At 44.0% G+C, this 21577-nt stretch overlaps 1 protein-coding gene across 2 annotated transcripts in view; it reads left to right on the forward strand.

Annotated features, from left to right (window-relative positions):
- Positions 1-7264: 7264 nt before the first annotated feature.
- Positions 7265-21577, forward strand: part of FGR (FGR proto-oncogene, Src family tyrosine kinase) — a 92130-nt gene continuing 77817 nt past the window's right edge. For both annotated transcript variants that reach the window (XM_030220134.1, XM_030220136.1), the window contains exon 1: positions 7265-7460. The gene's annotated coding sequence lies outside the window, so the exon portion shown is untranslated. The remainder of the gene's footprint in view (positions 7461-21577) is intronic.

A 21577-nucleotide genomic window follows, 5' to 3' on the forward strand; every position in this document is an offset into this window, starting at 1 on the left:
CCAGTCTAACAGGGTCTATCCGGATAGTACAGAGGGGGGTCTGTAAGGATTTTCAGAGGGTCTATCCGGATAGTATTGAATATCTAAGGATATTCAGAGACTCTATCCGGATAGTACAGAGGGGTCTGTAAGGATTTTCAGAGGCTCTATCCGGATAGTACAGAGGGGGTCTGTAAGGATATTCAGAGGGTCTATCAATATAGTACAGAGGGGGTCTGTAAGGATATTCAGAGGGTCTATCCGGATAGTACAGAGGGGGTCTGTAAGGATATTCAGAGACTCTATCCGGATAGTACAGAGGGGTCTGTAAGGATTTTCAGAGGCTCTATCCGGATAGTACAGAGCAGGTCTGTAAGGATATTCAGAGGCTCTATCCAGATAGTACAGAAGGGGTCTGTAAGGATTTTCAGGGGGTCTATCCGGATAATACCGAGGGGGGTCTCTAAGGATATTCAGAGGCTCCATCCGGATAGTACAGAAGGGTCTGTAAGGATTTTCAGAGGGTCTATCCAGATAGTACAGAAGGAGTCTGTAAGGTTATTCAGAGGAACTATCCGGATAGTACAGAAGGGTCTGTCAGGATTTTAAGTGGCACTTTCTGGATAGTGGCACTAAATATCCCTGGATAGCGGCAGCTAAAGATCATACCCAGATAATGAGTTGGCTATCTGAATACTTACCTTTGAATATTTAGTGTAGTTTATCTGGTTGCTTTTCTGACAATAAAGGGATATAACAAAGTGTTTTATACCCGACCCTTTGTGTTCCCTTGGGACAACTGTAAACGCTCCTACTTGAGTGTTTAAAATGCTGTTCTGTATCGAATTATCCTCAAGTGGATCTGCACAACACTACATGATCTGGAATGCACTATACAAATGATTACTTAATGACTATACTTTCCTAATTTTCAGCTTGCTCTTCTAACCATTAGAACAGAGCTTCCCAAACTGTAGGTTGGCATCGCAAATGGGGCCTCTCCATAGGTGCATCTTTATTCTGTACCTTCAGGGGGGGGGTCACATAATTTTATTTGGCTGTAATGATGGTGTCACGTCCACAAAAAGATTGGGAGACCCTACGCGAGAATACAGCTGTCTGAACAGAAAGATGGCTATTGATGCTGCAGCCAGAGACAGGAAGTCAGGCTCTCTTCCTGCCCACCCTACTACAAAAAAAGCAAGAGTGAGGTTGGGGGTGGGGGGGGGGGGGGATTCTTTTCTAAAGCGGTCAACAGCTCTTGTGAGCACCATGCATGCAATGTGAAAACGGGACAGCCACAGAGCAAGCCCAGGCCACTGCTCCAAACCACAGTGTGATTCCTTTGACTGAACTGTAAGATCTTATGAGTTAGCAGGCCCAAACGTCTGGTCTCTTGCACATCTGTTTATGGGCTGCAATGAAAGAGGTTGTTACATGGCAAAATGAAATGTTGTGATGTGAAAAAAAATATAACAAAAAAAAAAAAAAAAAAAAAAGGAGAAGACAATGAAAAGCTTTGAGAATGAGTCCAAGAAGGCCAAAGACATTGACACACCAACGGAGGGAGGACCTTCTAACCGAAACAATGACTGGAATGCCTGGGATGATAAATTCATGCATATCTGCTCCCACCCGAGATGTGTGGGGGAACCAGGCTTGGGAGGGCCATTTGACAAGGATATGAACTCTCCTTGCTGAATACGGAAGCCGGGGATGGAGCTGAAAGGCTGCTGGAATACAATCTCTTGATAAGTTTTGACGTCTCCTGCTGTGATGAGTCTGCCTTTCTTAACAAGGCTAATGTATTATATCAGAAGGAGAGTGCCCGTCTCGCTCTGATGATAATTCCTCTTTCTGTTTCAGTAATGTGTAGCATGGAGAGGCTGAGGCTTCTCAATAGAACCTAAAAGTCTAAATGTTCATTTCATTTTCACTTAAGTTTGGGTGTCACTAGGGTCCACTTGTATTTCCTCACTGTCACTGCTATGCACTGTACTTCCAGTGACCTAGGTTTCATTTCCAGCTTCTGCTTCTTGGATTCTCAGGGCTGGCTTGACCATCAAGCAGATTAGGCAATCGCCTACGGTGACAGCATCTGGGGGGGGGGGGGGGGTCAAGGGAAAACAACAGATCCCGACAGCCACACAAGCTGCACCATTAGTGAATACTTTTATATGCTGGGAGGTGAGAAATACTCAAATAGCTCATTTACCTGGGTCAATGGCGTAGGGAAATTTCCTTCATCAGGAGTCATTGCAACTTAAGCATGGAGAACGTTTTTTTTGTGCACTCCAACAGTTTGTTATAGAGTTGCCCCACAAGATACCTGCACAAACGTAGGCAATTCACAAAATACAGGGGGGAGGGGTCGATATTTGAAGCGATTTAACCGTCCAGAAATGACTCCTGGCCGGTTACATCGCTCGCTCGGGGCTTGGCACTAATTTTCAGTGGCCCTTAACCGCTTAACGCAGCTGGAAATGTCCAGTTAGCACCCATTCAAAATTGGCTATTTTTGGGGGCATTCCGGGGGGGAGGGAGGGGGGGAGTCCGCACTCGGCCGGTTAAGGGCCAACATTCAACATTTAAGTGGCCAGGGTTACCACATAAATAGGCCCTGTCTTTTTGTGGTTCACCAGAACCAGTTAAATGCTGAACATCATACTTAACCGGCTATTGTTTCTCCGGATCTGTAAACCCAGAAATTCAATCCTGGAGCACAGACATGGGCCGGCATTGAATTTACGATATAATGCCAGTGACAGTTGGCAAACGCTGAATGCCGCAGCTGAATATCAACCCCATAGTATCTATTTTTATCTAATACATTGCACGGACATTCTTGGGGGTGGACAATAGGCAGAGCAGGGGTAGGATCGGCACTTACACGTATCAAGTCCTACTGACACTTATCCCTACCTTGTAACATACGCAGGTAAGAAAAAAAGAAGAGGTTCACACCTTCCACAAAATCACCAAGGAGAACGAATGCAGAGTGCAAGAAAATCCAATCCAAGAAACCAGTCAGAGCTCACGGAATGAGAACTCCAAATAGACTTTATTAGGACCCTACACAGTCCGTGTTTCGGCTATAAAGCCTTCATCAGGGGTCAAGATGCTGATGTTCTGTTGAGCATATGATACTACTGGAGCACCGAAAATAACACAAAGTCAAAATCAGAGACAAAAATAGTAGTCACTAGCGATGACTGTGAACAAATACAGTGATCGTTAGTGACATCTTGACCCCTGATGAAGGCTTTATAGCTGAAACATGGACCGTGTAGGGTCCTAATAAAGTCTATTCGGAGTTTTCATTCTGTGAGTTTTGACTGGTTTCTTGAATGGGATTTTCTTGCACTCTGCATTCGTTCTCCAACATACGCAGGTAGCCCCGCAAATTTACAACCTTTTCACAGCAGGTGCAAATTTGTGCTTAGGCAGTTTTGCTCTGTTGGGACTGGAGCTGATGCTTCTTTTACTGGTGCTAATATTTACTTAAAATAGGCACTTTTTTGCACCTCTCGCTTATGTGTCATCTTACAAAATGACTAGGTCTGTGCATTCATTAGCACTCATTTGGTCTGTTTGGGTGCCTTAAAAACTTTACCCCCCCCCCCCCCCCCCTGTTTACTAAGCTGTACTAATGCCGACACAGCCCATTCAGCCACTAGCATGGCTTAGCAAACAGGTGAGTTAGTGTGTGCAAAATTGATTGAATGGATTAACATGCATACAATTAATTTTAAGCACAATAACCTATGAAATAACATGAGTACAATTGATTACAAATGCATTAACCTACAAACAATTGATTGTATATGAACTAACACATGTACAATTGATTGGATGCACATTTATTTATTTAGATCTTGCTCATACCTTTTTCAGTAGTAGCTCAAGGTGAGATACATTCAGGTACTCTGGATATTTCTCTGTCCCAGGAGGACTCACAATCTAAGCTTGTACCTGAGGCAACGGAGGGTTAAGTGACTTGCCCAAGATAAAAAGGCACAACAGTGGGATTTGAACCAGCCACCTCTGGATTGCAAGACCGGTGCTCTAACCACTAGGCCACTCCTCCACTAGCAACAGTCTGTGTAGAATCTCAAATAGTAGCAACATTCCATGTTCCACTGCACTAACCACTAGGCTACTCCTCCACTAGTAACATTCTATATAGAAGCCTGCCCTTGCAGATCAGCAACGCAGCCGCGCAGGCTTCTGTTTCTGTGAGGCTGACATCCTGCACGTACGTGCAGGACGTCAGCCTCACAGAAACAGAAGCCTGCGCGGCCGCATTGCTGATCTGCAAGGGCAGGCTTCTACATGGAATGTTGCTAGTGGAATAGCAACATTAACATTCCATGTAGAATCTCCTATAGTAGCAACATTCCATGTAGAATCTCAAGGTGAGTTACATTCAGGTACCCTGGATATTTGTCTGTCCCAGGAGGGCTCACAATCTAAGTTTGTACCTGAGGCAATGGAGGGTTAAGTGACTTGCCCAAGATCACAAGGAGCAGCAGTGGGATTTGAACCAGCCACCTCTGGATTGCAAGACCGGTGCTCTAACCACTAGGCCACTCCTTGACTAGCAACATTCTGTGTAGAATCTCAAATAATAGCAACATTCCATGTTCCACTGCACTAACCACTAGGCTACTCCTCCACTAGTAACATTCCATATTGAAGCCTGCCCTTGCAGATCAGTAATGTGGCCGCGCAGGCTTCTTTTTCTGTGAGTCTGACATCCTGCATGTATGCAGGACGTCAGACTCACAGAAACAGAAGCCTGTGCGGCCGTGATGGAAACAGAAGCCTGTGCGGCCGTGATGGAATGTTGCTAGTGGAATAGCAACATTAACATTCCATGTAGAATCTCCTATAGTAGCAACATTCCATGTAGAATCTCAAGGTGAGTTACATTCTGGTACTCTGGATATTTCTCTGTCCCAGGAGGGCTCACAATCTAAGTTTGTACCTGAGGCAATGGAGGATTAAGTGAATTGCCCAAGATCGCAAGGAGCAGCAATGGGATTTGAGCCGGCCACCTCTGGATTGCAAGACCGGTGTTCTAACCACTAGGCCACTCCTCCGCTCTGCCATTAATCTATGAACTAACATGAGTAGATTCAACTGTATTTGCATTAACCAACAGTATGAACTAACAGGCATACAACTGATTGTCCATACATTAACCTATGAATGAACATGAGTACAATTGACTGTACATGCAATTAACCTATGAACGGATATGCATACAATTGATTGCATGTGCAATAACCTATGAATTAACATGAGCCAATCAATTGTATGCAAGTAACCTACACTATGAAGTAACACGCATACAATTGATTCTACATGCATTAACCTATGAATGAACATGAGTATAATTGATTGTATGTGCATTGATCTACAGTATGGACTAACAGACATACAGTTGATTGTACATGCAATAACCTATGAATTAACACGAGTACAATCGATTGTACTTGCATTAACCAAAAGTATTATTTATTTATTAGGATTTATTTACCGTCTTTTTGAAAGAATTCACTCAAGGCAGTGTACTGTAAGAATAAATCAAACATGAGCAATAGACAATTACAGCAGTAAAAATATTAAAATAACATAGTAGATGACGGCAGAAAAAGACCTGCATGGTCCATCCAGTCTGCCCAACAAGATAAACTCATATGTGCTACTTTTTGTGTATACCTGACCTTGATTTGTATCTGTCATTTTCAGGACACAGACCGTAGAAGTCTGCCCAGCACTAGCCCCACCTCCCAACCACCAGCCCCGCCTCCCCCCACCAGCTCTGCCACTCAATCTGAACACAGTATGTAATAGAACATTTTAATTGATGGTGTAGGGTATAAGCAAAGATGGAACATATAGAGAGGTAAAAGAGTAAGAATAGTTAGAGAATAAGGTGACTCATTTAAAGAAAGTTGCACATGATGTCAGAAAGATGATTAAATGTTATGTCAGCTAGGGTAGGAGTGGATAAACAATTAACAAGCATAGAATTTATGGTATATGCATTAACCTATGAATAAATATGAGTACAATTGATTGCATATGTATTAACCTATGAACTGGCATACCAATCGACTATACACGCAATTAACCTATGAATTACATAGTAACATAGTAAATGACGGCAGAAAAAGACCTGCATGGTCCATCCAGTCTGCCCAACAAGATAAACTCATATAATTAACATGTAAAACATTCTAATGTATGTGAAAAGTTATCAAAATGAATGGTGTAAACTGTACCCAAAACACCTGAAAATATGGGGAAAAGCCAAACTGAAAATGTTATGCTTCCCATATTCAATATGAAGTTCAGTTATGCAGTTTTACAGGATTTGACTGGCAAAGGTAGTGTTGGGGTGATGTTAAATGTAATTATCAGAGTCTTGGGAGGTGGCCTAGGTGCTGGGAAGTTAATTTAGGAGATCAAGGCTGAAGGATTGTCTGGGGTGCCTAGTATCTTCATCAGCCCTGGACTGGAGATGCTGTTGAGGATACCTTTACTCCTTTGGGGTTAGGCGATTCAGTCATCACACAAAGGTGATAATACCTGGTGATCAGATTCAGTGTGTCTGTTTATTGTGCAGGGTTTCTCAAACCTGTTCTGGAGCAGACATAGCCCATGGCCAGTCTGGTTTTCAGGATACGAATAGACATTAACTTGCATACAATTGATTGTGGATATCCTGTAAACCAGACTGTCTAGGGGATACTCTAGGGCTGGCTGGAGAAACCCTGGTGTACACTGTACAGGACTCCATAAGGATCTTTGGAGCCAAGACATTGGCTGTAATATATGTCAGATGGGGTGTGGTTATAAGTTTATAAAATAGGGAGGGAAGCAGATGGCTGTGAATGAAGATGTGTGTTGGAAACTCAATGGATCAGGAAGCAAAACTATCTCCAGACAGCGTTCGTTCTAAACCTGGGACAGGCGAACGTCCTGCAAAAAAAAAAAAAAAAAGACCAGCTCCGAGTTCAGATTCCACCACCAAGGCTCCCGCGTGACCTCGCTGCAATCACTTCAGCACCCTGTGCCCCGGCCAGGTTTCATTCTGATCGGGGAGACCAATGGGCTGTGGCTGGCAGTAGCCAAGTTCCCCACGTTTGCTCTACTTCTCTGTCAGTGTGGGTCTGGCGAAGTACAATGAACAAGAGAGGGGAGGGCCGGAGAGGGAGGAAGGAAGGGGAGGCGGAGGAGGGAGGCAGGAGGGCTTTGCTGAGTGCTGCTACACACACCACCGAGAAACTGGTCAGCCCAGGATCTCCTTCTGCTGTTGGTGCTAGTGCTGCCCCCGGCCCCAGTAAGCGACCCGAAAGAACAAAAAAGGTGGCCAGAGAGAAACGAGACAGAACGAAAGGGGGAGCAGGAAGCCCCCTCCACAGAGGGTGAGCGCAGGATCTGCCCCAGCTCTGCATGCAGGAACTGTCCGGGTAAGAGCTCCAGGGCTGGGGAGAGTCTGGGCTGGAGCACAGCTTGGGAGGGGGGATCAATGAGGTGGGGGGGGGGGGGCGGTGTGTACATTTGCAAGAAAGGCGACGGTGGGAGGCGCCTGGATTAGGATGGAGGAGAGCCGGCAGCAGTCATTCATCACGGAGTGGCATGGGGTGGGCCGGTGGGGGCTTCTTCCACTTTCTTTCGTCTGCCGGGGGGGAGGGGGGGAAGGGGTAGAGGATCAGGAGGCAGTGACCTGTTCTGATCAGGGCTCTTGGTTGATTGCTGGGCCCTGGGGGGGGGGGGGGGGGGGGGGGGGGGGAGGGGGTGCCCGGGATTCCACAGCCGTTTTTCCGGTCCAAATCAGTGACCGGGGCTGCAGCTCGGATTTGTCCTGCTGTCACTGGCTGCCACTCCTACCCCCAGATCTGGGGGGGGGGGGGGGGGGGGGGGGGGTGGAGGGGAGCGGGTCACGATGACCATTTCTCGTTGCGAATTAGCCTGTGGGGTGTCTTGAGCAATCGGGCTCTGGATGTGTGTCATGTCCTTTGCCTAAGTCTTTCTTCCTTCCGTTTCTCCTTTTCTCTTTTACCTCCCTGGTCCTCGGTTTCCGTTTCGGAGTATCCGGCCCGCATGCTGTTTGTTATGCATTTGACAGGATGGAGGGGAGGGGAGGGGAGGGGAGGGGAGGGGGCTCCTTGTCCAGGGCTGAGGATGGGGATGGCGAGAGGGCCTGGGAAGCTCCGTCAGTCGTATGTATAAGTGCTTATCTCTATGCAATATATGGTAAAATTATGTCTTACCTGATAATTTTCCCAAACAGCATCCTTATAAAGGCTTTTCATGAATCTGTGTACTGAATGCCCTAGTACATACTATTCCAAGATAAGAAAAATAACAATCGTTATTTGTAGAACACAGTGGGCATTAGAGGGATAATTTGCAGCTTGCAGTTAGTTTATTGCAAATTTTTTTTACTTAAAACTTAAGAAAAATGTGTTTCATGGAGTCCAGCATCCACTGTCTGACAGCCACCAGTCCTGGTCACAAGCACCTGGCAGAGCCCATCACATATCTCATAGCTCACAGCTTTTCCCACTCTATCTGGCTGCTTATGTTTTATGGACTTTTCCTCCAGGAACTTATGTAAATCTGTTTTGAACCCCAGTATTTTAGCTGCAGGAACTTGTGTAAATCTATTGTGAGCCCCAGTATTTTAGCTGCGTGGACTATACCCTCTGGCAACAGATTTGTTTTCAAATCTGCTTGTTGTATCCCAGAGTGTCCTCTTCTTTTAATGCAGTTTGAAAAGTTGAACAGTAATCCCTTAATTAAGCATTCTACCCCACTGATGATGTTATAGGATTCTATCATATCTCCTCTCAGTCACTCCTTTTGTACACGGAGGAGATGTAAACTATTTAGTATCTCTTCATAAGGGAGGTGGCCCCCTTTATTTTGTTGGTCTTCTCTGGACCTTTACTTGTTCTGTTATATCCTGTATCAGGTGAGGTGACCAGAACTACTACTACTACTTAACATTTCTAAAGCGCTACTAGGGTTACGCAGCGCTGTACAATTTAACATAGAGGGACAGTCCCTGCTCAAAGAGCTTACAATCTAATAGACACGTGAACGGTCGGACCGATAGGGGCAGTCTGGATTCACTGAACGGTAAGGGTTAGGTGCCGAATGCAGCATTGAAGAGGTGGGTTTTAAGCAAAGACTTGAAGATGGGCAGGGAGGGGGCTTGGCGTAAGGGCTCAGGAAGGTTGTTCCAAGCATAGGGTGAGGTGAGGCAGAATGAGCGGAGCCTAGAGTTGGCGGTGGTGGAGAAGGGTACTGAGAGGAGGGATTTGTCCTGTGAACGGAGGTTACGGGCGGGAACGTAAGGGGAGATGAAGGTAGAAAGGTAGTGAGGGGCAGCAGACTGAGTGCATTTGTAGGTAAGAAGGAGAAGCTTGAATTGAACTGCCCACCATACTCATACAATCGAACCATGAACCTGTAAGAGGCATAATTATATTCTCAGTTTTGTTCCCCATCCCTTTGCGAGTAATTCCTAACTTTTTACTTGCTATTTGTAGCAGCCACGACATAGTGGGCTGAAAATTTCAATGTGTTATCCACAATTATTCTAAGATATTTTTCTTGAGTGGTGACTCCTAACTCAGAACCAATAGTAAGAATATAAGAATAGCCATACTAGGTCAGACTGGTCCATCTAGCCCAGTATCCTGTTTCCAGTAGTGGCCAATGCAGTTCATAAGTACCTGGAGGAAACCCAAATAGTAGCAACATTCCATGCTACCAATCCCAGGGCAAGCAGTGGTTTCCCCCATGTCTATGGGCTTTTCCTCCAGGAACTTGGCCAAACTTTTTTAAATCCCAGACACGCTAACTGCGGTTACCACATCCTCTGGCAACTTGTTCCAGAGCTTAACTATGTGTTGAATGAAAAAAATATTTCCTCCTATTTTTAAAAGTATTTCAGTGTAATGTCACTGAATGTCCCCTAGTTTTTGTACTTTTTGAAAGAGTAAAAAATCAATTTGCTTCTACTCGTTCTACACCACTCAGGATTTTGTAGCTTGCAATCATATCTCCCCTCATCCGTCTTTTTTCCAAGCTGAAGATCCCCAATCGCTTTAGCCTTTCCTCATTTGAGAGGAGTTCCATCCCCTTTATCATTTTGGTTGCTCTTCTTTGAACTTCTTCTAATTCCGCTATACAGTGGTGTAGCAAGGGCAGGGTGGTGGGGGTGGTCCGCCCGGGTGTCAACGGGTTGGGGGGTGCATCCGTCCACCCCCCCCCCCCCGGTGCAGCGCCTCCCCCCCGACACGGTCCCCACCTGCCTACGAGCTCCATCCATCTGCAGTGCTGCTGTAAAGAAGAAATCGCTTCGTCGGGCCTTCCCTCACTCACTGTGTCCCGCCCTCTGACGTAACTTCCTATTTCCTCAAGGGCGGGACACAGTGAGTGAGGGAAGGCCCGACGAAGCGATTTCTTCTTTACAGCAGCGCTGCAGATGGATGGAGCTCGTAGGCAGGTGGGGACCGTGTCGGGGTGGCGCTATGCCGGTGGTGGTGGGGGGTCCACGCCGGTGGAGGGGGGGGGTGTTGTGTTGGTCTGCACCCGGGGGGGGGGGTGCAGCGGCGATCCGCCCGGGGTGGCAGCCGCCCCCGCTACGCCACTGCCGCTATATCCTTTTTGAGATACGGTGACTAGAAATGAACTCAGTACTCAAGGTGAGGTCGCACCATGGAGAGATACAGAGGCATTGTAGTATTCTTGGTCTTATTTACCATCCCTTGCCTAATAATTCCCAGTATCCTGTTTGCTTTTTTGGCCACTGGCGCACACTGGGCCAAGATTTCAGCGTATTATCTACAACGACACCTAGATCTTTTTCTTGAGTGCTGACCCCCAAGGCGGACCCTAGCATCAGGTAACAATGATTTGGGTTAGTCTTCCCAATATGCATCACTTTGCATTTGTCCACGTTAACTTTCATCTGCCATTTGGATGCCCACTCTTCCAATTTCCTAAGGTCTTCCTGCAATTTTTCACAGTCTGTATGTGTTTTGACAGCCTTACTTGTTGTTCCAATTTCCAGGTCATTTATACATATGTTAAATAAACTGGTCCCAGTACAGACCCCTGCGGCACTCTGCAGGAATCTGTACTGGGACTGGTGCCTTTTAGAAGCTCAGTCTCCTAGACTCACTTATTCCTCACGATCCTCTGTTGTTTAAAGGACTTTGAATAATTTATTTATTTTATTTGTTACATTTATATCCCACATTTCCCCACCTATTTGCAGGCTCAATGTGGTTTACAAAGTACCGTAAAGGCGTTTGCCATTTCGGTTGAAAACAAATACAAGATTGTGTTGAGGTCAGATGAGGTAGAAATGATCAGGCGTCATGGGGTCGAGGGGAAAGAGGAAAGTAAATTGTCCAATACGAACATTGATTATGTTGTGTTGCTGGCTGTGAGGATTTATGTTGGATCTGTGGAATAAGCTTTTTTGAAGAGGTGGTTTTTTAATGATTTCCTGAAGTTTAGGTGGTCATGTATTGTTTTCACTGCATACGGGAGTCCATTCCATAGTTGTGCGCTTATGTAGGAGAAGTTAGATGCGTGAGTTGTTTTGTATTTCAGCCCTTTACAGTTTGGGTAATGTAGGTTTAGGTATGATCGTGCTGATCCAAGTTTGTTTCTAGTTGGTAGATCTATGAGGTCTGTCATGTATCCTGGGACTACACCGTAGATGATTTTGTGGACCAAAGTGCAGATTTTGAAGATGATCCGTTCTTTGACTGGGAGCCAATGCAATTTTGTTTCATCTGTAGATTTCATGACTCTTTTCTCCAGATTATGATTAGCCAGTTAGCCAGTTTCCAGTCCACAATAGGGCATTTCCTCTTATCCCATGACTCTAAGAAATCTCTCATGGGATATTTGGCTAATATCATCTGAAAAATCCATACACACTATATTCAACTGGCTCATCTTTATCCACATGCTGTGTTTATCCCTTCAAAAAATGTAATAAATTACATAAGAACATAAGAGTAGCCATACTGGGTCATCTAGCCCAGTATCCTTTTTCCAGGTCACAAGTACCTGTCAGAAACCCAACTCGTGGCAACATTCCATGTAGAACCCCAAAGAACAGCAAGATTCTGGAATCCTAAAGAATGACAAGATTCTATGCAGAATCTCAGAGTGGCAACATTCCATACTACATATCCCAGGGCAAGCAGTTGCTTCCTATGTCTGTCTCAATAGCAGACTATGGACTTTTCCTCCAGGAATTTGTCCAAACCTTTTTTAAACTCAGATATGCTAACTGCTGTTACCACATCCACTGGCAAAGAGTTCCAGAGCTTAACTATTCGTTGAGTGAAAAAATATTTCCTCCTATTTGTTTTAAAAGTATTTCCATGTAACTTCCTAGAGTGCCCCCTAGTCTTTGTACTTTTGGAACAAGTAACAAATTGATTTACTTCTACTCGTTCTACACCACTCAGGATTTTGTAGACCTATCTCCCCTCAGCCGTCTCTTTTCCTCCTTGGTAAGGCAAGACTTGCCTTTGCTGAGCCCATGTTGATTCAGTCCCATTAAGCAGCGTCTATCTATATGGTCAGTAATTTTGTTGTTTAGAATAGCTTTTACCATTTTGCCTGGTGCCAGTGTCAGATTCACCAGTCTATAGCTTCCCAGAACACCCCTAGAACCCTATTTAAAAACTGGCCTCTCTCTACTCCTCAGATACTGTGGCCATTTTAATTGATAGGTTAGAGGTTACTAGAAACGGGTTAGGAGTTTCATGAATGAATTGTTTCAGATTTCTGGAGCAGGGCAGCTGAGAGACAGAGGCAGGCTCAGGACAGGGCCGCCGCTGCCCCCTCCACTTGGGCTGCTGCCCCCCCCCCCAGTTGGCTGCCACTGCTACCCCTCGCCTCCTTATCTTCCTGCGTCTGCTCCTACCTCGGTCTGTCACTGTCCTGCTCCTGTGTGCTGGGACCTGGGTTATCAGGTTAACGCAAACACCTGTGTCCCGACACACAGGAGCAGGAGAGAGACAGATCGAGGGAGCAGAACCTTCTGCCTGCCTCCAGAAGCCTTGCTGTTACTGGGCTGTCCTCTAGAGGCCAGGCCTGGAAAATCTTGCCCCCTCCCCCTCTCTGCGGCCCTGTTCTGGAATGAATGTTGTCAGGACCTGCAGGTTACTCTTTATTTTGTCAGTTTTCTCTATTGCATCTTGTAGATTTGCAGTGATTTGCTTTTGTTACTCTGAATCATCATCATTAAAGAAGGGTTCCAGTGGGGGTATGACCCTGACATTTTCCTCAGTAAAGATTAAAGCAACAATTTCATTTAAAGTTTTTCTGCTGTTACCTTGATTTCCCTGAGCACTCCTTGGTTGTCTAGTGGTCCAACTGACTCCTTTATGGATGTTTTGTTATGAATTTACTTGAAAAAGTTTTTAATATTGTTTTCTTGCCTCTACAGCAAGCTTCTTGTTAAAGTCTCTTTTGGTCTCCTAACTCTTTTTAATGCACACAGTGTGTTTTATCTGGGCTTCCAAAATGGTATTTTTTTAATGATGTCTGTACCTCATATAACCTTTTAACCCTGGAGACCACTTTTTTTAAAAGCTTTTTTCTAATTTCCCCATTTAATCATACTCTCCCTTTTTAATTCTACAGTGGTAGTTTTCTGTAGTGCCCGCCAAGTAATTATGACAAAGTTGCTCACATTGTGATCATTAGTGTCAGGCAGTTAGAACACAGTAGGGACTAGATCAAATGACGCAATCATTTACAGCATCAAAAAACTTTACCTCCCTGGCATGTTCCAATGAAATGTTTACCAGTCGATACAAGGGTGATTGAAATCTCTCATTATTATTGATTTTCCAATTTGACAGTTATAATATTTTAATATGGGATTGGTACCCCGCATCCAAGAGACATGGGTGCATTTATTTATTCCATTATTTAGACCGTCCTCTCGACAGCGCCCAGAATGGGTTACAGAATTATCACTACTACTACTTATCATTTCTATAGCGCTGCTATGTTCTTAATATAATACAACAGTACAACATATAAGAAAATTAAATAAAATTAAACAACGGTTCCAGCCTGACAATTTCCATTTCAACTCAGCAAATTAGATTAAAACAAGTAAGTTTTAACAGACTTATGAAATCCGAAAAGATCATTAATAGATCCCACAGAGAGAGGAAACCTTGTTCTACAACCAGGTCATAAAAGAGTGAGCTGGAGAGCGAGAAAGGATCTGGCAGGAGGTAAAAGAAAATGCATTTCAATCTCCCCCAAATTCTATATATGGCGCTTTGTGCGTGCTGATTTGGCTGCGTAGCCAAATTGCATGCAACTTAATTGATTAACAAGCCAATCGGTGCTGATAATTGGCACTTAACAACCAATTAGCAGCACTAATTGGCTTTAATTAGAATTTACGCGCACAACGTTCTAGGCATATTCTACAATGTGGCGCACATAAATTCTAATGCACGCGGTTGAAAAAGGAGCGTGGCTATGGGCATGGAATGGGTGGGTTGTAGGTGTTTCAACAAAACTATGCACGCTATTATGGAATACATCTGATCTGCGCCTAACTTAGACGCAGGTATTTAGGCCTGGCTTTAGGTGGCCTAAATGGGTGCGCCTAAATTTTAGTCACAAGAACAGCGCATGAGCATATTCTATGAATGACACCTAACTTTAGGCGTAGTTTATAGAATCACGCTAACCGCGTGGTTGTTCAGCACTGATTTTTAAGGCGCCATTTATAGAACTTGGTCCTCTGAGAATAAAGCACAAAAGTAAATCCTTACCACAAATAAAGCTTTTGTTTAAACAGTCCTTTCAGGCATTTAACAAATATAAACTAAAAACTTAGGAAGTCTTTTACTAAAACTTAGTGCATGTTATCTGCCACAGATCTCATTCTATTCCTTTGAGCCCTGCTGCGGATAACTTGCACTAATTGTTAGTAAAAGACCCCCTTAATGTCAAGAAAAAACCCTAGCTATGAATTTGAAAAGTTTGGATATTGGACTGATCGCCAAGTTTCTACTTCATTTTCGAGTTCAGGATGTCACCTCGGTGGGGCAGCACATTACAAAACCAGAACACTGTACCAGTGATTTCATGGTAAGAATCCTGAAAGGGAAGTTTAAAACAATATAGGAACCTAAGATCTTTGAAGTCAGAATGATTAAATATTTTGACACCCATGAGACAGGACTTAACAAAGATCTGGGTTTTCTAGCCCATTATAAACCATAAAATTGTACTGCTTTGTCACTCTCCTGTCTCCATGCATATCTCCCTGTCCCTCATCCACCCGATTCTTCCTGTATCTCACCTATCCACCCCCAACCTGTTAGACTGTCACTGAAATGCTTTGATGTTCCCATGCATATCTCCTGGTCTCTCACCTATCCACCCCCATCCTGTTAGACTGTCACTGAACTGCTTTGATGTTCCCATGCATATCTCCTGGTCTCTCACCTATCCACCCCCATCCTGTTAGACTGTCACTGAACTGCTTTGATGTTCCCATGCATATCTCCTGGTCTCTCACCTATCCACCCCCATCCTGTTAGACTGTCACTGAACTGCTTTGATGTTCCCATGCATATCTCCTGGTCTCTCACCTATCCACCCCCATCCTGTTAGACTGTCACTGAACTGCTTTGATGTTTCACTTATATATACTGAGGCATATTTTCAAAGCACTTTGGGAGGCTAAGTTCCATAGGTTTCTATGGAACTTTGGGAGGCTAAGTGCTTTGAAAATGAGCCTGACTGTCATCTACCAACATTTGCTTATTTCCGATCTGACGAAGAAGGGCAACCTTCGAAAGCTAATCAAGAAATGTATTAAGTTATGTCCAATAAAAAAGGTATCATCTTATTTTCTTTTCCATGTTTTATTTTGTTTTATTTCTATTGATTACTTAATTTTCAAATTCTGTATTATAATATGTAAGATAGTTTTTCATTAGCTCTGAAAAATAGCGGGAGCTGATCAGCTGAATTTAATCAGAGAGGCTCTTTACATATCGTTTAAATGTGGCCAAAATTGAGCAACCCCTTGGTAAGACTGCTTGGGCAAGTGAGTTGCTACAGGGCACCCGGTGACTGCTGGATGTGGAAACTGAACCAGTGTGTCCTCTTCACCATTCTATACCCTAACAATTAAGATGCACTGCCAACCCACCCATAAAACTCCAAGTGGGAAGTGACCTTATATCCCAGTTGATGGTTGCATAATACAACACAAAACAGTATTAACCCGTCCGCTAGCTGCAAATCTCTCCAAAAGGTCTTACATTATCGGCTGGAGAGTACACGATTCCCAGAGATCTTAGAAGTCCTTTTACTAAGGTGCGCTGAAAAATGGCCTGCGCTGTTTTGTAGGCGTGTGTATTGGATGCATGCAGGTCCATTTTTCAGCGCGCCTGCAAAAAAAAGGGCCTTTTCTTTTGAGCCGAAAATGGACACGGTGCGCGTCCGTTTTGGGCCTGAGACCTTACCACCACCCACTGACTTCGCGGTAAGGCCTGACGCGTTAACCGGGCAGTAATCGTAATCGTCAGCGCGCGTACACTGCTGATTACCACGCAGTTAGCGCCACATGGTAGAAAATTAAAAAATATTTTCTTCCGTGCTTACTGGACACACGTAAAAAATAGAATTACCGTCCGGGGCAGGCAGTTCCAAATTGACACGTGTTGGATGCGCATAGGCGCTTACGTGCCTTAGGAAAAGGGTCTCCTACTATACCCAACAAAGCAGTAAGTGCAGTGACAGAAGAATCCCAGGGGCAATGTCTCCGAGTGAGTTAATTTTGCGCATGAATCCTAATACCAATGGGATCAAAAAAGAGGCAGAAATGGCAGCAAAAACCTGTTAATAAATCAACAAGAACTAAACTTTGAAGAGGAAAAGGGAACTTCACAAACAATCGCCCACTTATTTCACTGTGGCAACTTTCATCAATCATTAGTTCCATGAGCAGCTTTCTTATGAAAGTTTTTTTTTTATTTTTAAAACAATATGAAACTATGATTGTGGTTATTGAATTTTGAGGGGGGTTTCTTTGAACTAATGATTGATAAGAGTTCCCCTAGTGAAATAAGAAGGCAATTGTATCTGAAGTTCCTTTTTTTCGCCTTGAAGTTTGGTGTTTGTTGATTTAAAATGGGTTTCTGTTTTGTTTTATGAGGCGTTGAGTGAGTTGTGTTAGCTCTCTGCACAGCATGATAATAACGAACCTCACTTCTAAGCCGGGGTATGTGGTGTATGATTTCAGTTTCTTAGATTTACTGCTGACGCTCACTGTCGTACTTGCATTGCGCCAAACAGAGCTTCCTTCTGGAGTTCTCACATGTAACCTGAACAGGCAACGTACAATTCCTTTTAATCAGGCTGCAAATGAGAGGAACTATTTTTTTACCTTTGTGCCACATTTTTTGTTTATGAAGGGGCTGATGGAATCTTACTCCTTTTCCAGAGATGGTAGAACTAGAGGACATGAATTGAGGTTGTAGGGGAATAATGACAGGAAGTACTTTTTTCACGGAAACAGTGGTAAATATGTGGAATGCCCTCCTGCGGGAGGTGGTGGAGATGAAAACGGTAACAGAATTTTTAAAAATGTGTGGGATAAACACAGAGGAATCCTGTACAGAAGGCATAGAACCAAACAAGCTTAGTAGTGATTAGATGGGCAACACCAGTAATGGGCAGACTTCTACGGTCTGTGCCCTGAAAATGGCAAAGACAAATCATCATACCTTGGCTTATACTATGAATTTATCTTGTTGGGTAGACTGGATGGACCGTACAAGTCTTTATTTGCTGTCGTCTACTATGTTACTATCCAGCTCATTTTCGAAAGAGAAGGGCGCCCATCTTTCGACACAAATTGAGAGATGGGCGGCCTTCTCTCAGGGTCGGCCAAATCGGCATAATTGAAAGCCGACGTGGCCGTTCCTCAACTGCTTTCCGTCGCGGGGACGACCAAAGTTCACGGGGGCGTGTCGGCAGTGTACCGAAGGCGGGATAGGGGTGTGGTTAACAGGTGGACGTCCTCGGATGATAATAAAGAAGGGCGTCCCTGACGAGCACTTGGCTGACTTTACTTGGTCCATTTTTTTCTTGCGACCAAGCCTCAAAAAGGTGCCCGAACTGACCAGATGACCACCGGAGGGAATCGGGGATGACCTCCCCTTACTCAGTGGTCACCAACCCCCTCCCACCCAAAAAAATCCAAATTCAAAAACATTTTTTTCCAGCCTCTATGCCAGCCTCAGATGTCATGACAGCAGTATGCAGGTCCCTGGAGCAGTTTTTAGTGGGTATTGCAGTGCACTTCAGGCAGGTGGACCCAGGCCCATCCCCCCCTACCTGTTACTCATGTGCTGGTAAATGGGAGCCCTCCAAAACCCACCCAAAACCCATTGTACCCACATGTAGGTGCCCCCCTTTACCCTTTAAGGGCTATGGTACTGTTGTACAGTTGTGGGTAGTGGGTTTTGGGGGGCTCAGCACCCAAGGTAAGGGAGCTATGCACCTGGGAGCATTTTCTCAAGTCCACTGCAGTGCCCCCTAGGGTGCCCGGTTGGTGTTCTGGCATGTGAGGGGGATCAGTGCACTACGAATGCTGGCTGTACTTATTTTGTACCAGGGGCAATGGAGGGTTAAGTGACTTGCCCAGAGTCACAAGGAGCTGCAGTGGGAACTGAACTCAGTTCCCCAGGATCAAAGTCCACTGCACTAACCACTAGGCTACTCCTCCACTGGTGAGCAGCAGCCTAATCAATTTAATCTCTAAAGGCTCAGGATCAATGAAGTGCTCACAGAATGGGGAATACATAGTCCTGTACCCACAAATCTCCAATATTGTGAACTGCAGTGCTTTGGATGAGCTGAATATAAGTACTTAAGTATTGCCACACTGGGACAGACAAGGTCCATCAAGCCCAGCATCCTGTTTCCAACAGTGGCCAATCCAGGCCACAAGTACCTGGCAAGATCCCAAAAAAGTTCAATACATTTTATACTGCTTATCCCAGAAATAAGCAGTGGATTTTCCCCAAGTCATTTTAACAATGGTCTATGGATTTTTCCTTTAGGAAGCCATCCAAACCTTTTTTAAACCCCGCCAAGCTAACCGCCTCTACCACATTCTCTGGCAACGAATTCCAGAGTTTAATTACACGTTGAGTGAAGAAACGTTTTCTCCGATTCGTTTTAAATTTACTACTTTATAGCTTCATCGCATGCCCCCTAGTCCTAGTATTTTTGGAAAGCATAAACAGACGCTTCACGTCGACCCGTTCACTCCACTCATTATTTTATAGACCTCTATCATATCTCCCCTCAGCCGTCTTTTCTCCAAGCTGAAGAGCCCTAACCGCTTCCGCCTTTCCTCATAGGGAAGTCGTCCCATCCCCACTGTCATTTTTGTCACCCTTCTCTGTACCTTTTCTAATTCCACTATATCTTTTTTGAGATGCGGCGATCAGAATTGAACTGCCTTAGTAAGTAACAATATAATAGTCAAGCTTGTGCTACTGTTACTGTACTTACTTGACAATAGAAATGGTCTTTACTGCCTGGCCACCCACAACTTCCAAAAGGTTATATTCCACTCAGAAACAGATTCAGTCTCTCACGATCCTATTTAAATTTATACTACCCAGACTGTAGTGGAACTTAAGTACAAATCTACTTATGCCTCCAACTTCACCTTCATGGGTACACAACTGTGGAATGCTTTACCCAAATCAGTTAAATCCACTCAGAACTACCTGAAATTCGGAAAATTATTAAAGTCCGTCCTGTTCAAGAAGGCTTATTTATTTATTGCACTTGTATCCCATATTTTCCCACCTATTTGCAGGCTCAATGTAGCTTACAAAGACCTGTTATGGCATCACCATTTCAGGGTACAAAAAAATACAATTGGTGTTACAGAGATATTAAGGATAGTAAGAATAACAAGTCGATCTAATCAAGCAAATTATAAAAAGAAGACAGTCATAATAAGGGAGGAGTGGTGATGTGTTGTAGTTAAGTTATGGATTCTCGTGATAGGCTTTGGTGAAGAGATAGGTTTTCAACGATTTGCGAAAGTTAGTTATTTCGTTGATTCTCCAGGTTCAACATAATCTGTTTAACTTCTGACTTAACAAGACTCATAGACACTAATTATTCTTTATCATCGTCTACATATTGCTGTTTAAATGATATCTATATGTTCATTACCTTACTCTAATACTGTTTGATTATACTTTTCTTTACTGTAGCCTTCGTACAGTTTTGTGTAAGCCACATTGAGCCTGCAGCTAGCGGGAAAATGGAGGGTATAAATGTATTAAATAAATAAATAAATATGTCAATGTAGTAATGAATAACAGTAGTGTTCCCACAAACCAGAAAATCTCAAAGCATAGTAATTAATTAGTAGGTATGGACCATCAACGGTGCTATTCCCAATTGACTCAAGGGAATCCAGAGTGCACTAAAATCTTCATTGGTCCTATTAATCAATCTTTTCTTCACTCATTTAAATTTCCGTAATAAAATAAAACGAGTGAAGAAAAGATTGATTAATAGGACCGACAAAGATTTGGTGCGCTCTGGATTCCCTTGAGTCAATTGGGAATAGTGCCGCTGATGGTCCATAACTACTATTTAATTATTATGATTTGAGATTTTCTGGTTTGTGGGAACACTGCTGTTATTATTTCTGAATACCATGATCCTAGCTCCCTTATTGATCTTTCGTTAAAATTTGCATATTGTGGACAATGTAGTAATAAATGCCGTCATCACTGAATTCAATTCCAACCACACTCCTAGACTGTAATCTTTCTAAGCCCACGGGAACAATACAGCATCAAATTCACTTCCAGGCTATGTTTACTCTTCCATAACCCTTAGTTTTTAAGGTATTCAGCTTCAATTTTCTAGCCTTCAACCAAGCAGCTATTTGGTTATAAGTACCTGAATATATGTAAACCGCTTTGAATGTAGTTGCAAAATACCACAGAAAGGCGGTATATCAAGTCCCATTTCCCTTTCCTCTATCCTTTCTCTTTATTAGAATGTAATCAATAGAAATCAAACAAAATAAAACATGGAAAAGAAAATAAGATGATACCTTTTTTATTGGACATAACTTAATACATTTCTTGATTAGCTTTCGAAGGTTGCCCTTCTTCGTCACAAGCTAATCAAGAAATGTATTAAGTTATGTCCTTTTCCATTATCTGCTAAAATTGACCCATGGTTCCCAAGTTTTAATGAAAGAGCTCAGGCTCTACACACCAATTCTGTCTTGTCATAGATTCTGTGACTGGCTGCAGGGGGCCTGGCTATTGTGGGGTGGGTCCCTCAGTGATCACCCCACCCCGAAGGGTGACCAGGCGTTTGAGTACCCAGTGGCGTACCAAGGGGGGGGCGGTCCGCCCCGGGTGCACGCCGCTGGAGGGGTGCCGCGCACTTGTCGGCTCTTCGTTTTCATGCTCCCTCTGTTCCGGGGCAGAGGCAGCATGAA

The sequence above is a fragment of the Microcaecilia unicolor genome, chromosome 11, assembly GCF_901765095.1.
Source record: "Microcaecilia unicolor chromosome 11, aMicUni1.1, whole genome shotgun sequence".
Classification (NCBI taxonomy): domain Eukaryota; kingdom Metazoa; phylum Chordata; class Amphibia; order Gymnophiona; family Siphonopidae; genus Microcaecilia; species Microcaecilia unicolor.